Source organism: Babylonia areolata, chromosome 10, assembly GCF_041734735.1.
Source record: "Babylonia areolata isolate BAREFJ2019XMU chromosome 10, ASM4173473v1, whole genome shotgun sequence".
NCBI classification, from domain to species: Eukaryota; Metazoa; Mollusca; class Gastropoda; order Neogastropoda; family Buccinidae; genus Babylonia; species Babylonia areolata.
This window is the reverse complement of record NC_134885.1, coordinates 20,656,421-20,678,920: the sequence shown is the minus strand read 5'-3', so window position 1 is coordinate 20,678,920 and position 22,500 is coordinate 20,656,421.

Below are 22,500 nucleotides of genomic sequence, written 5' to 3'. Positions count from 1 at the left end.
AAGAAGGAGGAGGAGCAGAAGAAGAAGGAGGAGGAGGAGGAGGAAAAGGAAGAGGAGGGAAGAAAGAAAGAAAGAGAGAGAGAGAGAGAAAAAAAAAGAGACAGAAAACAGAAACCCCTGAAAGTTGCAAATCGGAGACGACGAAGCGCTTCATCAGGTAAACTCTCTGTCCAGAACACTGATGCCGAATCTCATGCTGAAACATTCTGTGTCGAGGAGTAAAACGAACTAAACGATGCGATTGCAACGTTGTTGTTTTTTCTTTTCTTTTTTTATTAACCCCCCTTCTACGGAATCACGAGGAACTTAACACACACAAACATTGATCACAGGTTCATGATCGAGTCTGCAGATCATAACATCCACTGTCATTGCTTACGCATACCTGTGTGATTAAACGCCTGCGCAGGGTTTACGAAACGAGCACAATCAGCCAGAAAGAAAACAACAGCATCAAAAATAAATAATGATGAATAAATAAATAAATAAAATACAAACTCCGCTATCAAGACTTTGCGACAGAAAGACACGACATTGTTGCTCAGGGCATGTCGAAATAAAGAGGTGTAGGGTGGGTGCATGGAGTGGGGGGGTGGGTGGGTGAGAGGAGGGTGTGTGTGAGAGCTGAAATAAATAGATACATAAAAAAGAAGGCCAGTTCTCCGTGTGCTCAACGAAAGTATGTCAGCTCAAAGCGCAACTTAACAAAGGGAGTCAATTCTCACAGACGTTCTCTTCTTCTTCTTCCCCCCCCCCCCCCTGGCCCCCCGAGTAGAAATGACGTCGGCCTAAAGCGCAACAGTTTGTGTGCGTGTGTGTGTGTGTGTGTGTAACTGTGTTTGTGTCTGTGTAGTTGTTTTTCGAGAATAGGAGAGCTTAGCAACACTACTACTACTACTACTACTACCGGAATACAGATACTAATACTTCTAATAAATAGTTATATTGCACAGTATTCAGAAACCTGCCCCAGGCACTTTACAAATCATATGTTTGTTGCTCTTTCTAGATAACACATTACATCAATTCTATATACGCAACACCAAAAGGTACCCCAGCACACATAAGCACAATACATACATACATATAGAAATACATACATACATAACCGTCCCCCTCACACGCACACATACACATTCGAACATACATAAACATGTGTAGGTACACATACATATATATTTATACATACATAGTCCAGCATACAGACATGTACAAAAGTGAACACTGTTGGGATAGACATGCCACAACGTAACACTGCTGAGAGATGTGAGTTTTGAGACCATATTTGAAAGGGGTGAGGGAGTAAGAGGTGTCGGAGGTAAGATGGGGAGAGGAGGAGAAGGAAGAGGAGTCAGCGAGATGGGAAAGAGTTGAAGGGAGGAGAAGGGAGAGGGGTCAGCGAGATGGGAAAGAGTTGAAGGGAGAGGAGGAGAAGGGAGAGGGGTCAGCGAGATGGGAAAGAGTTGAAGGGAGGGGAGGAGAAGGGAGAGGGGTCAGCGAGATGGGAAAGAGTTGAAGGGAGGGGAGGAGAAGGGAGAGGGGTCAGCGAGATGGGAAAGAGTTGAAGGGAGGGGAGGAGAAGGGAGAGGGGTCAGCGAGATGGGAAAGAGTTGAAGGGAGGAGAAGGCAGAGGGGTCAGCGAGATGGGAAAGAGTTGAAGGGAGGAGAAAGGGTGAGTGCGGTGGTAAGTGTTACGGCAGTGATCAGTCTGGGGTAGATGTGCTGTTTTCTCCATTTCTGAATGCAGATATATTATGTTGTTGCTATAATAATAATAATAATAATAACGCTCAGCTTATATCACAGATTGTCATAGCTTACATATGAGCCAACAGCATTGTACATAGTGAGAGCTGTATGATCATTTGTTAATCGTTTACTATGGGAAGTCATTTACAGCTTAGTTTTGTGAAGGACTATGACTCAGACTAGGAGGCAACATCGAGTTGGCTCTTAGTGCTGCAGCCTTGGTGGGCTAGTTGGCCTTTGGGGACCATCCCAACGCCGACTGTCCTAAAACCCTCTTGGCCGGGAGAGTGGGGATGTAACTCGGGCAAGACACTCTCCACTATAATCAAATTCTAGCCCAGATAACAATATGGCAGTTGCCTCTGCTGTTCTGATGGTAATGGTCGGACACGACTGAGTATCATACAATAATAATAATAATAATAATAATAATCAATGAATGAATGACACACAGCACCAACGTTGGATGGAATGACCAGTGTTTTCCAGTGCCATTCATACATCGATGGTAGCGTCCATACCATTTTTCGTTGCATCACAGTGTGTGTGTGTGTGTGTGTGTGTGTGTGTGTGTTGTGTGTTGTGGTGTGTGTGTGTGTGTGTGTGTGTGTGTGTGTGTGTGTGTTGTGTGTGTGTGTGTGTGTGTGTGTGTGTGTGTGTGTGTGTGTGTGTGTGTTGTGTGTGTGTGTGTGTGTGTGTGTTTAAAAAGGACACAACATAAAATAAGCTCACACTCTTGCACTCCAACTGCTAAAAGAACTTCAAAGCAAGTCAGTCCAAAGCATGAAGCGCACAACACAAGCAGAACACTGGTCAATCAAAGTCGTCAGCTTCTTCCAGTGACCAAAGAAAATGGCGACGGGTTCGATTCTGTTTTTCTTCTCGCGAGCTGTACTATTTGCTGAACGACATTATGACCACGAAGCCTATCATTCCAGTCACTACAACAGACATCCTCGTTCTGGTTGTGAACATTTTGCGTAACTGCTTCTGCAAACATGAAATGGACAAGGATGTGTGTGTGTGATCCAAACACTGCGAGTCAAACACAGGACGTAGCGAAAAAGAAAAAAAAAACAGCATGACCGAGTTCTCTCGTTTATTTCGAGTGCCCTGAATATATTGCGACAACGTGTGAAAAACGAGCCATGCAGAAGTAGCTATGTATAACATAGTTCTGACAGATGGCTTGGTTTCAGCTACACATCCACCGCTCTTTGTATAATTATTATCTTCAGTGCCGCCAATATTGATTTCACGGTAACCCTTTTGTGACCAGCACTGTGTTTCAGTAAGTAATACCACCACTATCAGCGGTCTTGCACGCATCACTGGGCATCACTGACGCTGTTGGAGGTACTGTATTGTAGTGTGTTGTATTGTATCATATTGTACTGTATTGTATTGAGCTGGATTGCGTTGCGTTGCGTTGCGTTGCGTTGTAATGTCGATTTCTTCTCTTGACAGCTGTCAAGGTCTGCTCTTTGTTCTGACCGCCGATTCCACACATACAGCTGTTTTGTTGGCTGCTATCACGTGCCTACCCAACCAGGCTCCCTGCTGCATTATTTAGTTGTTGTTTTTTTGTTGTTGTTGCTGTGGTCGTCATCGCCGCATCACTGACAAAACCTTTTTAACGATAGTTTCATCAACGGCACTGGATATGATTGTCATTGTCCTTCTTGGCAGAATGCGTCAATGGCATCACCGACATTATGCATTTGTTTGTGTGTGTGTGTGTGTGTGTGTGTGTGTGTGTGTGTGTGGTGTGTGTGTGTGTGTGTGTGTGTGTGTGGTGTGTGTGTGTGTGTGTGTGTGTGTGTGTGTGTGTGTGTTGTGTGTGTGTGTGTGTGTGTGTGTGTGTGTGTGTGTGTGTGTGTGTGTGTGTGTGTGTGTGTGTGTGTGTGTGTGTGGTGTGTGTGTGTGTGTGTGTGTGTGTGTGTGTGTGTGTGTGTGTGTGTGTGTGTGTGTGTGTGTGTGTGTGTGTGTGTGTGGTGTGTGTGTGTGTGTGTGTGTGTGAACCGAATTATTTGATTCTTTGCCGGGCAATGGCACACTAACAAACTCGACGTTATTTGTTGGCAGTTACCATAGTTCGTTGTTTTTTTCTCCCCCCCCCCTCCCCCCCCCCCCCCCCCCCCCCCCCCACGACCCTGTGCACGGGTGGCTCCAGGTTTCCGCTTTATCCGTTGGCCTGCCTGCAGTGTATTATACGTGCTTCCATCATACGCAAATCTACATTTCACATCGCATATATCTGGGCACGGGACGCGGGGCGACACCGGCTGTACAGTATCCTGCAGCCTGAGTATCGTCTGGATAACGAGCACAAGTACACCCAACGGGTTGTGGATGGTCAGCTTTACCCAGGATAAAAACCACAACAACAACAACAACAGCAGCAAATATATATAGGAATATAGAAGAAAGTCAATGCTGTTCGCAGCCACAGTATTGTTGTTTGATTAACAGCACAGCGCTCTTCTATTTTTTTTCTTTTCGGTTTTTTTTTTTGTTTTGTTTTGTTTTGTTTTTTTTCTCAAAATTTATTGTTCGTTATATTTACTTTTGTATTTGCATTTTGTATTTGTATTTCTTGTTATCATACCAGATTTCTCTGTGTGAAATTCGGGCTGCTCTCCCCAGGGAGAGCGCGTCGCTACACTATAGCGCCACCCTTTTTTTTTTTCTTGTGTGCAGGTTTATTTGTTTTTCCTATCGAAGTGGGTTTTTCTATAGAATTTTGCCAGGAACAACCCTTTTGTTGCCATGGGTTCTTTTACGTGCGTTAAGTGCATGCTGCACACGGGACCTCGGTTTATCGTCTCATCCGAATGACTAGCGTCCAGACCACCACTCAAGGTCTAGCAGAGGGGGAGAAAATATCGGCGGCTGAGCCGTGATTCGAACCAGCGCGCTCAGATTCTCTCGCTTCCTAGGCAGACGCGTTACCTCTAGGCCATCACTCCACATATCATTGTCATCATATTTTATTTTATCTTACTATATATATTTTTTTTTCGGGTTTTTTGTTTGTTTGTTTGTTTGTTTAATTGTCCGTGGTTCTGATGTTTCATCTCGTTGGTTCTCCACCCATTTTCCCTTTGGGTGCAAGGCTGGGCGAATGACCGCCTTCAGACTTTCGAAAAACTGTGATCCTTTGAAGACTAGCGAACAGCTTTCAAAACTATCTGCCAGGATCAGAGAAAAAACAACAACGCCAACTGCGGACAGTGGGAGTAAGTCAAGTGACGACAGGCCAGCAATGTCTGAGTGTCTAGATCACCATCAGGCCAGCAATGTCCGAGTGTCTAGATCAACATCAGGCCAGCAATGTCTGAGTGTCTAGATCACCATCAGGCCAGCAATGTCTGAGTGTCTAGATCAACATCAGGCCAGCAATGTCTGAGTGTCTAGATCAACATCAGGCCAGCAATGTCCTGATGTTAGGCCAGCAATGTCCTGTTTCTAGATCAACATCAGGCCAGCAATGTCCTGTTTCTAGATCAACATCAGGCCAGCAATGTCTGAGTGTCTAGATCACCATCAGGCCAGCAATGTCTGAGTGTCTAGATCAACATCAGGCCAGCAAGTCTGAGTGTCCAGATCAACATCAGGCCAGCAAGTCTGAGTGTCTAGATCAACATCAGACCAGCAATGTCCGTGTGTCTAGATCAACATCAGGCCAGCAATGTCCGAGTGTCTAGATCAACATCAGGCCAGCAATGTCCGTGTGTCTAGATCAACATCAGGCCAGCAATGTCCGAGTGTCTAGATCAGCATCAGGCCAGCAATGTCCGAGTGTCTAGATCAACATCAGGCCAGCAATGTCCGTGTGTCTAGATCAACATCAGGCCAGCAATGTCCGAGTGTCCAGATCAACATCAGGCCAGCAATGTCCCAGTGTCTAGATCAACATCAGGCCAGCAATTCCGTGTGTCTAGATCAACATCAGGCCAGCAATGTTCCAGTGTCTAGATCAACATCAGGCCAGCAATGTCCTGTTTCTAGATCAACATCAGGCCAGCAATGTCCTGTTTCTAGATCAACATCAGGCCAGCAATGTCCTGTTTCTAGATCAACATCAGGCCAGCAATGTCCGTGTGTCTAGATCAACATCAGGCCAGCAATGTCCGAGTGTCTAGATCAACATCAGGCCAGCAATGTCCGAGTGTCTAGATCAACATCAGGCCAGCAGTAGGATAGTTTCAGGGTTACCATCAGCCAGCTTTCTGACACCATCCAGGGCTGATGTCAGCAGTGCTAAGTTTGCTTCACATTGAGCTTTCCTTTCTTCGCTGAACGCTGGAAAACTTGGAGCTGTAATAATTCACTTACGTAAGCCAGCCATTGTCATTTTAATAACAATTACACGAACGAAGCATTCTATCATCCACTCTAGGAAACATGGTTTTATTCTTAATAGTCAGATTTCTCCTCTACCCCATATTTCATTATTTTGTTTTCTAACATATCTGGGAAAAATGGGGGGGGGGGGGGGAAATAAGAGAGACGAGAGCTTTAATGTCTTGACTTTTTCTGTCTGGGTTCAGTCTCTGAAACCAAACAAAAACGCCAAGGTTCCTTCTGTTATCATCACGGCGGTAGTCCCAACTGCGCACAAGACTTCTGTAAAAACAAGACGAGTGGCCCCTCTTCACGGAATCCGAATCAAACGATGAAGGCCAGAAACGTACACGAGGTCAGTCGGTCCTAACGGGGGATGCTAAACGAGAAGGCGCTGACGCAAATAAGTCAGATTTCTGTCCGTAACCCTGTCCGTTTTCACCTGAAACCTTCGATCTACGAGGAAACAGCCCTCATCATTATCATCATCATCATCATCATCATCATCATCCTAATCATCATCACCACCACCACCATCATCATCGTCGTCGTCTCGGGCTGATATTTATGGACTCTCCGAGAAAGAAGGGGGGAGTTTTTATTGGTCGCGTCGACCCAGGCGGGGCAGCGTGGCGGGGTCAGTGCAACCGTCGACAAATCATGCTCCTCGACAGGTCCGTATTACCGCGTCGCATCTACATCCTTTGTCAGCTTCCTCCAAGCGCACGGCCGGAGCATTATTCAGCTTCTGTTGGATGTCCATTCTTCTAAGGCCTAACACTAGAAGCAGATCAGAAAACAAGTTGTTGTTGTTGGTGGTGGTGGTTTGTTTGTTTGTTTGTTTGTTTCTTGTTTAAAGGCCAGCTAAATGCCCACTGCCTCAAACAAAACGAGACGCAATCACTTGGTGATGACATGTTAAAAGACGCGATTCTTTCTCCCTCCCCCCTTGTTCATCCCGTAAATCAGTGCGGGCTTGGCGTTTCTTCGAATGCCATTATATGTTTAGGGGGGGGTAAAGCTGTAGCATGGAGGTAAAGCTGTAGCTTTTTGTAATCAGCATGCATTTTTCAAGGGGGTGGTGTGGGGTGGGTGGGTAGGGGGAAGGGAGAGGGGGGATGCGGGAGGGGGGGGGGGGGGGTAGGGGGGAGGGGCTGCGGATGCGGGTGAAGCGGTTCGTAAGACAACGCGCGGCATTGTCTTGAGACCGAAGGAGGCCATTTCGTGAGAAAAGACATTTCCGCCTTCCTGTCTAGCTGGCTTCCTGTGCAGGGTATGCTGGGTAAAAATGGAGGATTTGAGATTCTTGTTTGTTGGTGGGGTTTGTTTTAGTTCTTCCCCCCCCCCCCCTTTTTTTCTCTCTCTCCCTCTCTCTTTCTCTCCAAGTCTCTTGCACTCGTTTAGTTTGTCAATCCCTTTGTTTTATTTAAAATATTATGGGCTTTCTTTCTTTCTTTCTTTCTTCTTCCTTTCTTTCTTCTATTTTGCTTTGCACTCATTAATTCTTCCATTTCAGTTCTTCAACACGCACTGTCACGCACGCGCACACACACACACACAAACACACACACGCGCGTGCACGCACATATACAGAGAGAGAGAGCACCAGTGTTTTGAAAGAAGAATGTGAAACACACACACACACACACACACACACACACACACACACACACACACACACACACACACTGCACGCACGCACGCACACATACAGAGAGAGAGAGAGAGCTCCAGTGTTTTGAAAGAAGAAACACACACACACACACACACACACACACACACACACACTCACACATAAACGCGCGCACACAGACACATACAGGGAGAGAGAGAGAGCTCCAGTGTTTTGAAAGAAGAAACACACACCCACACGCACGCATACACACACACACACACACACACACACACACACACACACACACACACACACACGCACGCGCACACATACAGAGAAAGAGAGAGCTCCAGTGTATTAAAAGAAGAAACACACGCACGCACGCACGCACACACACACACACACACACACACGCGCGCACGCAAAGAGAGAGAGAGAGAGAGAGCGGAACGGAATGGTTTATTCACATATAGGGCTCAGCCCCAAGTGAAGGGGTTAACATGAGACAGACAGACAGACAAACAAACAAACAAACAGACAGACAGACAATGAGAGAGGAGGTCCAGTGTTTAAAAGGAAAAAAACAAACAAACAAAGATATAATCTTATGCAAAACACTTTTCCAAACAACGCTAACAGTCATACGTTTCCAGTGGATTCGCACGCTGAAGCTTGCTCGCCAAAATATAAAAGAAAATTAAAACAATATAAAGTGAATAAATAAATAAAAGGAATGGCTTTTAGCATTTCAGCAGATGAATGTGCAGAAAATCCTATGTCTCTATTTTCCTCTTAATAATACATGTCCTGCAGAAATGTCTCGGATACAATGTGTTATAATAAAACCTCTCTCTTTTCCATACATATGCAATAAACTCTCTCTGTCTCTCTCTCTCTCTCCGACCCCCCCCCCTCTCTCTCTCTCTCTCTCTTTCTCTTTCCCTCTTTCTCTCTCTCGCTCTCTCTCTCCTTCACTCTTTCTCCATATCTCTGTCCATCTCTTTCTGAGAGAGAGAGAGAGAAAAAAAAGAGAGAGAGAGAGAGAGTGGGGTGGGGTGGAAGAGATGGGGGAGGGTGAAACAGGTAGATATCTAAGATAGACAGACAGACACAATGAACGTGCAAACATGCGTGTTTAAAAACACCTTCTGTGTGTGTGTGTGTGTGTGTGTGTGTGTGTGTGTGTGTGTGTGTGTGTGTGTGTCACTCTGAAATAATAACCCATCAATTAATTTAGTTAGAAAGCTGCTTGTTTGCGCGTGCATGGGAGCTGAATGCACATGTCACATTACCACACGTTTTGTGTGTGTGTGTTATTTGCTTGTTGTTGTTTTTTGCTGGTTGGAGCGGATGGACTCAAATTCAAATTTTCAAATTATGGTGCTTAGAGCCTCGCCGACCACTGAGACTATTTCCGGGCTATCGCCACGTTAACACCTACTACAAGTCAAGGGTAAAAAAAAAAATCCAATAAAAACTAGTCACCGCTTTAAGCTTTCCATTCAAAGTTTAAAAACCTTCCATAGTTTAAAACTTTCAAATCTGATTAAAAATGTTTACTTCTTTCAAGAAGTCCATCAGCGTCCACGGAGGGACATCACGAAACAAGGTCTTCAGAGAAACCGCCGCGTAATGTCTGTGTCTAACGTCATGCAGAGCCCAACAGTCAAGGAGCACGTGTTTCACGGTGAGAGGCTCATCACAGGGAATACATCAAGTAAGAATGAGTTTAAAAAATAAAAAAAATTAAAAAAAGTGTGCCCCCGTGCGCAGTCTGCACAGCACAGACTCCTTTCTGGACTGACTGTCTGTTCTGTACAGCTGTTGACTTCAACAGCCAACTTGATAAGACAGGACACTATACCGTGTGCCCCAACTGGATTTTCGCTCAGTGTGTCGCGCCTTTCTAACCCTGTCAACCACCCATATCTTATGTTGGAAAGGTACTGTTCAAGACAGACAAAGCGTTCTGTGGCTGTGTGGACTCTTCGCTCTCGACGACCCGCTGTTCTGCTTGGTTTGGGTCCTCGCAAGCGTGTTGGATTACGCTACTAGCTGGTCAGGCATCTGCTCAGCAGATGTGGTGTAGCGCATATGGATTTGTTCCGAACGCTGTGACGCCTCCTTGAGTTACTAACACTGATACTGATTGGTCCTCGTGTTTATGTTTCACGGGGGGTGTGGAGAGGGGCTGGGGTTGGGGGGGGGGGGCGGACAATTTATGCCAAAGTCGTGGAGGTGGGTACATTTGTTTGCTGTTATGTGGAGACGCAGGATGCTCCGCGGGCAGCATAATAATAATAATGGTATTTATAAGGCGCAAAATCTTGATGAAACCAGTAAGAGGTAGACTAAAAGAATCTTGGTAAAAGTCGACTAACGTGGGATAAAAGAGGCGACGCATCGAGCCACAGGCTCTTTTCTGGCAAAAAAAAAAAATCAACTCTTAAAAAAAAGGACAAAACAGATCTGCACACACACACACACGCGCGCGCGCGCGCGCGCAGACACACACACGCACACACACACACGCTGTGGGCCATATGGCTCTAAACACAACTAATTCAAAAAGAAGCATTATGTACAAATATTGCTGTATGTACCCAGCCCCACACACACACCAGTACACACACACACACACACACACACACACACACACACACACACACACACGCTGTGGGCCATATGGCTCTAAACACAACTAATTCAAAAAGAAGCATTATGTACAAATATTGCTGTATGTACCCAGCCCTACACACACACCAGCACACACTACCCAGCCCTACACACACACCAGCACACACACACACACACACACACACACACACACACACACACCCATGCAGCAGACCCGGTGTAACAGCCTGACAAACAATCACCTTGTTGCATCTTACCCTGGTGGTCAATCTGGACCGGCCTCGCGGAATGACCCCCCCCCCCCCCCACCCCACCCCCTCCCCCGGTCTTCTGATGGAAAGGAGTACTGCCATATTTACACACCAAGTGCCAGTTGCATTGCTTGGTTCTAACTTTTTGACAGTTGCACGTGACTAAATGCATACGTTGACCGAACTACGCCATTGGTCAGTTCCATACTACTCACAGTTAGTAGCGGGTTACGACCATACTGGGCTTTTTCGTCCGAGCATTGCAACTGGTTCCTGTCTCTTAGGAAGGACCGAAACAGGCAGACAGTCGGTTTCGTGTCTGCAGTTTTTTTACAAACGGATCATTCTGATAGGGGATATAAAAGAAAGACTAACAACGAAAATTTCTCTAGTGCCATTTACACTATCCCCAGGTTTTCTTGTCGTTCTTTTTTGTGTGTTTGTTTGTTTGTTTGTTTTCACACCCCCCCCGCCCCCCAAAACGGAGCATGGCTGCCTACATGGCGGGGTAAAAACGGTCATACACGTAAAAGCCCACCCGTGTACATACAAGTGAACGTGGGAGTTGCAGCCCATGAATGAAGAAGAAGAAGAGAAGAAGTTTGTTTTTTGTTGTTGTTGTTTTTTTTCAGGTGGAAGAACAAGTAAGAATTCAAGCAAAGAAACTTTACGCTGGGGTGGAAATGCGCACCCAGCTCATTTCATGTGATATTTCTCCTTCCTCGGATGATGGCTAACGGGAGAAGAAGGGTGTGTTGTGTTCCAGGGAAGAAGGGAATTAAAATCAATCAATCAACCAAACAAACGAACAAACAACAACAACAACAAAAAGGGGGTGGGGGACAGAAAAAAAGGGATTCGGTAAATAACACTTTCCTGTCTTCAGTCCTTTCCAATCCTTTTTCTGTCAATGGCTTTAGATTATTTTCATTTCTTATTTGGAGCGTCAGTGGTTTGCGCTCTAAGTTTATGTATAATGATTTCTTTACATATTCATTCATGTGTCGTCCGTTGATTTTGATTGCTTTGTCGATACGTTTGACGAGGAATGTTAAAACTGATTTCTTTCCTGGATTCACAATGTGTAATAAAACTCTCTCTCTCTCTCTCTCTCTCTCTCTCTCTCTCTCTCTCTCTTCGAGTTAATGCAAAGTTTAATATCTTAATGTTGAAATTCGGAATGCTTGGTCGAGCAAATATTTTGATTTCTTCTCTTTCTTTTTTTCTTTTGTGTTGAATCTGGCTTTCTTTAGATTTCATACCGTTATTTCTATGTGCATGTGTTCTCAAGTGGACAGGCCTGTGGCCTTTGCACAAAATCTCTCTCTCTCTCTCTCTCTCTCTCTCTCTTCTCTCTCTGTGTGTGTGTGTGTGTGTGTGTGTGTGTGTGTGTGTGTCTCCCTCTCTCCCTCTCTCTGTCTCTCAGGGTTCGGACTTCTTTCCATGCTTTTCTCTCTCCGTCTTTGTCTCTGACTTATCTTTCTGTTTTCCTGTCACTGTGTTTCTCTGTCTCTGTATGTATGTAGAACATTTTTGTTATGGCTGTGGTTAGCTTGCATGTCCATGTATATACCCCTTCATGAGGGGCTGTGGCCTGATAACGAATGAATCACTCGCATTCACATTTTTTGTCTGTCTGTCGCTCTCTCTCTCTTTCAGGGTTCTGACTTCTCTATTTTTTCTCTGTCTGCTGTCTCTGTCTCTCTCTTTGTCAAGGTGCCCCCCCTCACCCCCCTCCCGGCCGTTTAAGACAAGTTAAAGGAGCTTTAAAGGATAAGATAGGTGGTCGACCCCTCAGCACCAAATTACAGCCTTAATAAATCAAAAATACCGCAGGACACATAGCATCTGTTTTTTTTCTTTCTTTTTTTTCTTATTTTTGATGGGAGGTCGTCGACTGGTCGTATCTCGCATCAAATATTCCGTCTGTCGGACGACTTTACGAACGACGTGTACATAAAAGGGAGCCTGAAAAAAAGAAAAGAAAAAAGCAACACGCACACACACACACACACACACACGGTACGGCTTGGTGAGGCGTTTTTTCGTACTGTCGGCAAATCTACGTGTTCACATAACGCATTCATCCATCGGCCCCGTTTAACGGTGACTTTATTATGGGGCCAGGTTAAGGGGAGGGCGCCATTTCCATCTGTGATCCTGTCTAAGCCGCATCTAGCTTTTATTTGTCGAATTATAGATGCTTTTTATGGTAAAACCTATAGGCAAATGTGTGGATTTTTTGTTTTTTGTTTTCTTTTGTTTTTTTTCTTTTGTTTTTTTGTTGTTTTTTTCAAGGTGAGAGGGTGTGATTGAGGAGGGGCGGGGTGGGGTGGGGTGGAGGTGGTGGTGGGGGGGGGAAGTGACTTAAAAGGGGTGTTTAGGGTTAGGGACGGCTGAGAATGGGGAGTTAGGGTGAGTGGGTGATGAAATGCTGGCGAACTCACTTTTTGGCGGTGTGTGTGTGTGTGTGTGTGTGTGTGCGTGCGTGCGTCCGTGCGTGCATGCGTTTGTGTGTGTGTGTGTGCGCGCCCGCGCGCGCGCCCGCATCTATTGATACTAAACCAACAACATTTACTGGATGGAAATAATGACGATATTTTCTATCCTTCCAGGAACACAATACGAACAGAATTAGGCAGTAGAAAAGACAAGGAAAAACTAAAGAAAAGACATGCGTTATCGCTAATTTGGCAACTTCGCATATATTCACACACACACACACACACACACACACACACACACACACACACATTACAAGCATAAACTAAACTAAATCAAACGCCGAAACAGCATCATAATTTTTGTGCAAACCTTGTTGTCAGGATTTTCAACTTTAATTTAAACCACTCTTAACAAACAATCCGCAAAGAAGACATTCAGATTTAAAAGAACCCAGAATTTTAATTCAGATTCTCTCTCTCTCTCTGTCTCTGTGTCTCTCTGTCTCTCTCTCTCGTTGTTGTTGTTATTGTTAGTGTCATAAGGACAGACTGAAAGACAAGGCAATGCCTAACATTTTCATCCTTCAGTATTTTTTAAATATATCTCTCTCTTCTTTTTTTTTCTTTTTTTTTTTTTTTTAAAGTAAATGACACAAATCAGTACATCTAAATCATGTGTTGATCACTCTTTTCCTTCAGCTTTTCTGTGCGTTTATTATTACACCCCCAACCCACAACCCCATCCACTAGGCCTTGACTGATGGTCCTCGTGCTAGTCTTTCGGATGAGAAGTGATTCCGTGTGCTCCATGCACTTTAGCGCACGTAAAATTAAACACAACACGACGACAACAAAAAGGGCTGTCCCTGGCCAAAAAATCTGCAGAAAAAAAATCATTCTGATAGCGAAACAAATACGTTTGCAGACAGAAAAAAAAAGCGATTTAGAGCTGTGTGTTGGCCAAGCTGCAAGCTGCCAGGTCTGGCATCTGCTTTCTTCCACTGAGAAAAAACAAACAAACAGAAAACAAACAAAAAAACTGTTGAGGCGTAGCGAATATGGATCAGTCCAACCGATTTGACGCTTCCTTGACGGGCGCAATAGCCGAATGGTTAAAGCGTTGGACTTTCAATCTGAGGGTCCCGGGTTCGAATCACGGTGATGGCGCCTGGTGGGTAAAGGGTGGAGATTTTTACGATCTCCCAGGTCAACATATGTGCAGACCTGCTAGTGCCTGAACCCCCTTCGTGTGTATACGCAAGCAGAAGATCAAATACACACGCTAAAGATCCTGTAATCCATGTCAGCGTTCGGTGGGTTATGGAAACAAGAACATACCCAGCATGCACCCACTCCCCCCGAAAGCGGCAACTGTTTCTCAGTGAAGTAAGTGATAACCATTCCCTGACGAGCATACGTACTTGTCAGCGACAGTAAAATAGGTCGTTTTAAACGTGATTTTATTGTCCAAAGCAAACAAAGACATTCCAAACACACGGAGCAGCAACACACAGAAGCTTATGGCGTGCCCAGTAAGGGGTCAAAAGATAACATCATATTAACCTTTGGGAAAGGGAAAGTCTCTGGCACTCCGTTCTTAAGCACAGCCAGTCCCATCCAGTCATCATGACATGATATATATATATATATATATATATCTACACACGTGTAAGACAGAATGAGTTATAGCTTATATATATATATATATATATATATATATATATATATATATACATTTTTTTCCAAATGAAGCGATTGATTTTTACTGAACAAATTAAAAAAATAATAATGAAATCCCATGAGGAAGAAGTCCAATTACACACACACACACACACACACACACACACACACTCACACACACACACACACACACACACCCTTTGTGTCTGCTCCACTGCCAGATGTGAAACGTGCTTTAGTTAACCAGTCCCTGACCTTCTAGTGTGTGTCTCCCTAAAAAGAAACCCCCCCCCTCCTCCCCCCCCTTCCCCCTCCTTCCCCCTCCCTCCCCCTCCCTTTCTCCTCCCCCTTCCCCCTCCCAGACGTCTTCATTCCTCCACACCAGGCGATACAGATCGATCAAGGTCTCACCACCACCCCCTCCCCCCCACCACCCAACCACCCCCTGTCCACACTCGTCCTTGCCCTACAAAAGAAAGAAGAAAAAAAAAGAAAAGAAAAAAGAAAGAAAAAAAAGACGAAAAAAAAGAAAAAAAAAGAAGAGTCCCCTCCCTCCTTCCTTCCTTCCTTCCCAGACGGCGCTTGTCTTGTGCCGAAAATGACGTCACGCCAATGGGAAGGAAGGGCATGGATCTGTTTTCTTTTTCTTTTTCATCTTTTTCTTTTTTCTTTTTCTTTTTTTATCTTTTTTTATCTATTTCTAGCTGGAAGTGCCATGGAAGGAGGGAAAAAGGATGAATGGGGGTCGGGATTGGGGGTAGGGGTAGGGATGGGGGAGGGCGAGGAAATGGGTGGAGGGGGAGGGGAATTGGGGGTGGGGGGCGGAGGCAGACTACCCCAATCATTGCCTCCAACTCTCCACCCCCCCCCCCCCCCCACCCCCCTCCCTCTTTCCCACCCAGTGTTTGTGAATGGCGAATGTACAAATAGGGGGAACGTACATGGAACTGAGTGCAGGGGGAGGAGTTGGCTTTTTATCCATTTATCTATTTCTGGCTAAAAGTGGGGGGTGTGGGGTGGCGAGGCAGACATCTCCACTCATCACCTCTGCCTCCTCCACCTCTTCAGACCCCCGCCCCCCCCCCCCCCCCCACCCCCCCCCCCTCCTCCCATCCCCACTCACCCCGCCCAACTCTTCTTCCCCCAGCCTGTGGGTTGTGAATGGCTTGGAGTGTACAACGGCGGGTGACCGCTACTGAGCACGAACACCGCTTTATCAAGTTACCCAACTATGCCTGTTGCGCCAAACTCTATTCCCTAATCGGCTGGGGTGGGGGGCGTGGGGGAGAGGGGGGAGGCGGGAGGGAGGGGGGGGGGCATATAATTGAACGCTGACAGCTTTCTTTTCCCTGGCGTCGTACCTCGTCAGAAAACACATTATCGTAAAAAAATAAAATAAAATAAAATAAAATAAATAAAAAAGGGAGGGAGTGAGGGGGGAGGGGAGGGGGGGAGTGTGCTTCTGGCTAGAGAGAAAAAAAATCATTACAAACGTTTCATCCCAATTCGTTTATCTGAATAATGAAAACCATTGTTCTCTCTCTCTCTCTCTCTCTCTCTCTCTCTCTCTCTCTCTCTCTCTCTGTGACGAGAAAATCATCATTACTTCTATGATTGTGTTGTTTCCGCAATGCGACATAGCTGACCGTAGGTGCCCGGGGAAAATAAATCATACTTCACACATATAACTGATAGTGACCAGAAATCAGGTGTGAGGGTAGTAGTGACTTTATGGCATATCTAGTACAACCTCCTGCCTGCAAATGCGTGAATACGTGAATGCCAGCATCTTAAGACGACATCTGAAATTATTCCTGAAACGTTTTGGAATTTTCCAGATCTGTTGCGTTATTGATGCCTGCAAACGGTTCCACCTCAACAGATGTTTCTGACACCTCGCGTGTCGCTTCTTCAGCCAACAAAATTCTTCCTTGCGGTTCAGTTTCAAGGTTGTCCAACTCTGATCGTCAGCCCATCACACAACAGGACAGTGACCGACCGTGGGGAAACGGGATGTGTGTATTCATACACATAAACACTAAATTTATGTATTTGCGCAGGCTAAGTTTCCCTTCCAGGTCTCGTTATTGTCCTTTCATGTCGTTAAACGCATCCACGCCGACTGGTCTGCCTCAGTCTCTCACTCCTTTGTATCTTCCTGTTCTCTCTGTCTCTGTCTCTGTCTCTCTCTTCCCCCTTTTTCTGGACTTGAGATTTATATGACAATGTTGATCATGTTCATGGTATACTATAATCACGGTTCACTCAAACATTGGCAGCATAATCAGTTGTAACGGGTCATATGGCCTATACAATAAAGTTCTTGCGTTCTTGCATTCTCTCTCTCTCTCTCTCTCCCCCTCTCTCTCATTCATGCACATTCAAACACACACACGCACACACACACACGCACACACACACACACACACATGTCTGAACAGATCCTGGCCTTCAGCTGTATACCCTCCAACCCCCAGCACCCCCCACACGTCTCCCCAGACATTTTCCATCCTCCACTGCGGTGATACAGATCGATCGAGACACCCCCATCCAACCAACAACCCGGCTACATTTCCTCCCTCCTACACTGTCCACACTCTTCCTTCCACTTAAAAAAAACAACAACAACAAAAACTTCATCTTTGCCCACACGCTAACCACACCGCCCCATTCAAGCCAAACTTGACGTCACCTCTTCAGCAATAACAGGGATACGCGTCCTTCAAAAAATCATTTTAGAAGAAGGTTATTACTCAAAGCGAACGATTCGATCCCTAATTCAGACAATTCCCTCTTTTTATGTATATGTATATGTGTGTATGTGTGTATGTGTATGTATATATATATAATTTATATACATATGCATATATAGATGTGTGTGTGTGTGTGTGTGTGTGTGTGTGTGTGGATGGGCATGTGTGTACATATACATAGTTATACCCATATATGTTTGCATGCATCTAATTCAAAAGTTTATAACGATGAGTAATATCCTGTCTATATGCATATATGTCAGTGTATGTGCCTGAAAGAGTGCTGCCCTTTCATTTGCCAGCTTCATGATATGAATACATGATGGCGTGCTTGCCTTTTTTTTTCTTTTTTTTCGCGGGACGGTTGGCCTTCGCCGCTTTGTTTGTCGGCCAAGTTAAGTCTTGTGCTTGTGCCCCAGCGTTGATGCTTCTCGTTCTCTCTCTATTGACTTCTTCCTCCACCACTCGTTTATTATTCATTTTCTTCACTTTATTTATATCTCAGCTTCGTTTTGTTCAAAACTCATGTATGTTCACGTCTTCTAGTTATGATGACATCCGTCACATATTCAGTATGTACGTGTGTCAGGACAGGACTTTATATTAGATTTTCTTGTTGTCCTGTTCATCCATATCTGTGTTGTATTGTGACATGTTCCAAAAAAAAAATACTGTTTAAACCAAGAAGGTTATTATCTTTTGATTATCTTCTTCTTCTTCGTTCGTGGGCTGCAATTCCCACGTTCATTCGTATGTACATGAGTGGGCTTTTTACGTGTATGACCGGATTTTTTATGTAGGCAGCCATACTCCGTTTTCGGGGGTGTGCATTCTGGGTATGCTCTTGTTTCCATTAGCCACCGTACGATGACATGGATTACAGGATCTTTAAACTGCGTATTTGATCTTCTGCTTGCGTATACACACAAAAGGGGGTTCAGGCACAAGCAGGTCTGCACATGATTATGTTGAGCTGGGAGATCGGAAAATTCTTCACCCTTTACCCACCAGGCGCCGTTACCGAGATTCGAACCAAGGACCCTCAGATTGAAAGTCCAACGCTTTAACCACTGGGCTATTGCGCCCGTCATCTTTTTTAATGTAAACAAAAAAGAAAGAAGAGAGAATTGGGGGAGTGGGGGGAGGGGGGGGGGGCACACTATATCACTCACTGCACCTCCTCTGTCTCTCCACCCCCCCCCCCCCCATCACCAGGGCATGTGAGTGGTTTTCACAGTGTACCCGGGGAAACAACAGAGACAATGCTTTATCACCTCACCGACACGTCCCCGCCACGCGCAAAACTCTATTCCCTCATCGGGGAAAACGAGAGCGCTGACCGTTGTCTGTCTGTGGGACACGGCCTTTCGTAAAACGCGTTACCTTAAAAGGGGACATTGTGCTTCTGGCGAGAGAAAACTCATCACAAAAGTTTCTCCCCCAATACGTTTTTTTCTGAATAATGAACATACCGAGGATAAACCGTATTTTCTTTTCTTCTTTTCTTTCTGTCTGTCTGTCTGTCTGACAAGAAATGTATCATAAATCATATGATTGTGTTGTTTCGTAAAGTGGTGACACAGTGGCAATAGGTGCCTTGGGAAAGCCATTCTTTGTAGACTGGGGGAAAAAGAAAGAAAGAAAGAAAGAAAGAAAAAAGAACGTATTTAGAAATCAGCAGAAAGAATGGCAGGAAGAAACGGGGTTGGATGATTCTAACATGTCTGTCAGAACCCTTGTGTGCTGTCAATGAACGTCAGGGTTCTAAGAACCTTCCACTGAAAATTTTCTTTAAATTTTTAGGAATTTGGTCCAGATCTCTCGTCTTCGTCAGTTGACTCTCTCAGACTTTGGTCCGATTCGCAGACCAGTTCTGAGTTTAACTCTCAGACTATTATCGAATTCATTACGGACCAAGTATTGTTGTAATGTCAAGTACATATGCTTTAGTAACCTGACAATTGAGCATATAATTTTTGACTGTAGCTTGATGAAGTCTTATGTACACGAAAGTGTGTCTTCACAAGTGACTGAGAACGTTGATGTTTTTGACTTTTTGCATTCATTATCAGTTGTTTCGCTTGTCAGTTTAACGACTTCTCTTTTACGAAGTCCTTTAAGTAATTTCCTGTAATTGTATTTAGATTTTTTTTTCAAATTTCACCCTCATTTCACCCTCATTTGCCCAGTTTTCCCCAACCCTCCATTCATTCACATCTCCCACCCCTTCTAACCGATAATACTCAAATGTATATATAAATACTTTAACAAAATGTCTTCAATCATCGATATGTGTGACGGGACATTAAACAAAATTCCTCCTCCTCCTCTCGTCTTCTCTCAGTTCCATATCACCTGACGTTTCTGCATCTGGTGTTCAGCTTTCAAACCAATCACCTGACGTTTCTGCAGTCTGGTGTGTAGCTTTCAAACCAATCACCTGACGTTTCTGCAGTCTGGTGTTCAGCTTTCAAACCAATCACCTGACGTTTCTGCATCTGGTGTGTAGCTTTCAAACCAATCACCTGACGTTTCTACAGTCTGGTGTGTACTTTCAAACCAATCACCTGACGTTTCTGCAGTCTGGTGTGTACTTTCAAACCAATCACCTGACGTTTCTGCAGTCTGGTGTTCAGCTTTCAAACCAATCACCTGACGTTTCTGCATCTGGTGTGCAGCTTTCAAACCAATCACCTGACGTTTCTGCAGTCTGGTGTTCAGCTTTCAAACCAATCACCTGACGTTTCTGCAGTCTGGTGTTCAGCTTTCAAACCAATCACCTGACGTTTCTGCAGTCTGGTGTTCAGCTTTCAAACCAATCACCTGACGTTTCTGCAGTCTGGTGTGTAGCTTTCAAACCAATCGCCTGACGTTTCTGCAGTCTGGTGTTCAGCTTTCAAACCAATCACCTGACGTTTCTGCAGTCTGGTGTGTAGCTTTCAAACCAATCACCTGACGTTTCTGCAGTCTGGTGTGTAGCTTTCAAACCAATCACCTGACGTTTCTGCAGTCTGGTGTTCAGCTTTCAAACGAATCACCTGACGTTTCTGCAGTCTGGTGTGTAGCTTTCAAACCAATCACCTGACGTTTCTGCAGTCTGGTGTTCAGCTTTCAAAAACCAATCACCTGACGTTTCTGCAGTCTGGTGTGTAGCTTTCAAACCAATCACCTGACGTTTCTGCAGTCTGGTGTGTAGCTTTCAAACCAATCACCTGACGTTTCTGCAGTCTGGTGTGTAGCTTTCAAACCAATCACCTGACGTTTCTGCAGTCTGGTGTGCAGCTTTCAAACCAATCTTCTTCTTCTTCCTTCTTCCGCACTCGTGGGCTGCAACTCCCACGTTCACTCGTATGCACACGAGTGGGCTTTTACGTGTATGACCATACTCCGCTTTCGTGGGAAGGGGGTGCATGCTGGGTATGTTCTTGTTTCCATAACCCACCGAACGCTGACATGGATTACAGGATCTTTAACGTGCGTATTTGATCTTCTGCTTGCATATACACACGAAGGAGGTTCAGGCACTAGCAGGTCTGCACATATGTTGACCTGGGAGATCGTAAAAATCTCCACCCTTAATTAACCCACCAGGCGCCGTCACTGTTATTCGAACCCGGGACCCTCAGATTGAAAGTCCAACGCTTTAACCACTCCGCTATTGCGCCCGTCCTTTCAAACCAATCAATGAACCAACATTTCAAGGAATTCAGTTTATACTTCTTTCTTCTTCTTCTTCTTCGTTGGTGGGCTGCAACTCCCACGTTCACTCGTATGTATATGTGTATACAAAAGGCAAAATGCCTGGGGAAAACCATTCTTTATGGACAAAAAATGAACATAAAGTTCTAGACATCGGCAGAAGGAATGGTTGCAGAAAACGGGGTGGGATTATTCCAACACATTCCTTAGAACCCTTGCATACTGTCAGCGAAAGCCAGCGTTCAAAGAACACCCACTGAGAAAACCCAAAACCTTGAAAGTTTTGGAATTTGGTCCAAATCTCTCATCTTCCTAAGATACAAACAGTTCTACATCACCAGACGTTTCTGCAGTCTCATGTGTAGCTTTTCAACCAGCATTTCAAGGAATTCGGTTACTACAAGGTGGATTATAGAGGTTAGCCCATTTAGATACAAGACTTGAAAAAGCTGGGTTAATCAGCATGAAGTGCATTCATGCTCATGGCTGGAAAGGTGGTGTGTGTACATGGGGTCTTTCAGATTTCTCCTTCCTCTTTCTGATTCATGTTTTCTCAAAACTCCCAACCATCCACTCGACCCCACCTCCACCTTCCATCCTTCTGCTCATCTCCCTCCGTCTGTCCTTTTCACACACACACACACACACACACACACACACACACACACACGCAACAGACACACAGACACAAACCTTTACAACCAGATGTGAGACATGCCTTAACTGACCCTGACCTTCAACTGTGTACCCCTCCCAACCCCCAACCCCCACCCCCACCCCCCACCTTACCCATTCCTTTCTACTCAGACGACAGAGATCGATCAACACCCCATCCCCCCCAAGTCACACACACATCCTTCCCTTAAAAAAATATGATAAAACTAAAAGAATAAAGAGAAAAAAAAAACACCCTCCCCTCCTTCCCCTGTCGAACTGAAACTCAAGGAAGTGTGGGCACGGGCGGCATTTATTCTCGTCTGGCTGAAAGAGAGAGAGACAGAGACAGAGACAGAGAGAGAGAAAGAAAGAGAAAGAAAATAGGGGGGTGGGGTGGGAGGAAGCTTGCGGAAGATGGCGAACTACCCCCCCTCACTGTCCCTCCTCCGTCTCCTCAACCTCCCTCCCTCCCTCCCTCCCTCCCTCCCTCCCTCCCTCCAGTGCATTATGTGAGACAGGAGTGTGTGTGCTGGCATCCGTCAGATGAAGTCGACTATGGAATGACACTTTGGTGGTTGTTGTTGGGTTGTTTTTGTTGTTGTTGTTGTTGTTTTTTCCATTTCACATGCTCAAGAAGGCCACACTACATTCGGACCTAGACACTAACA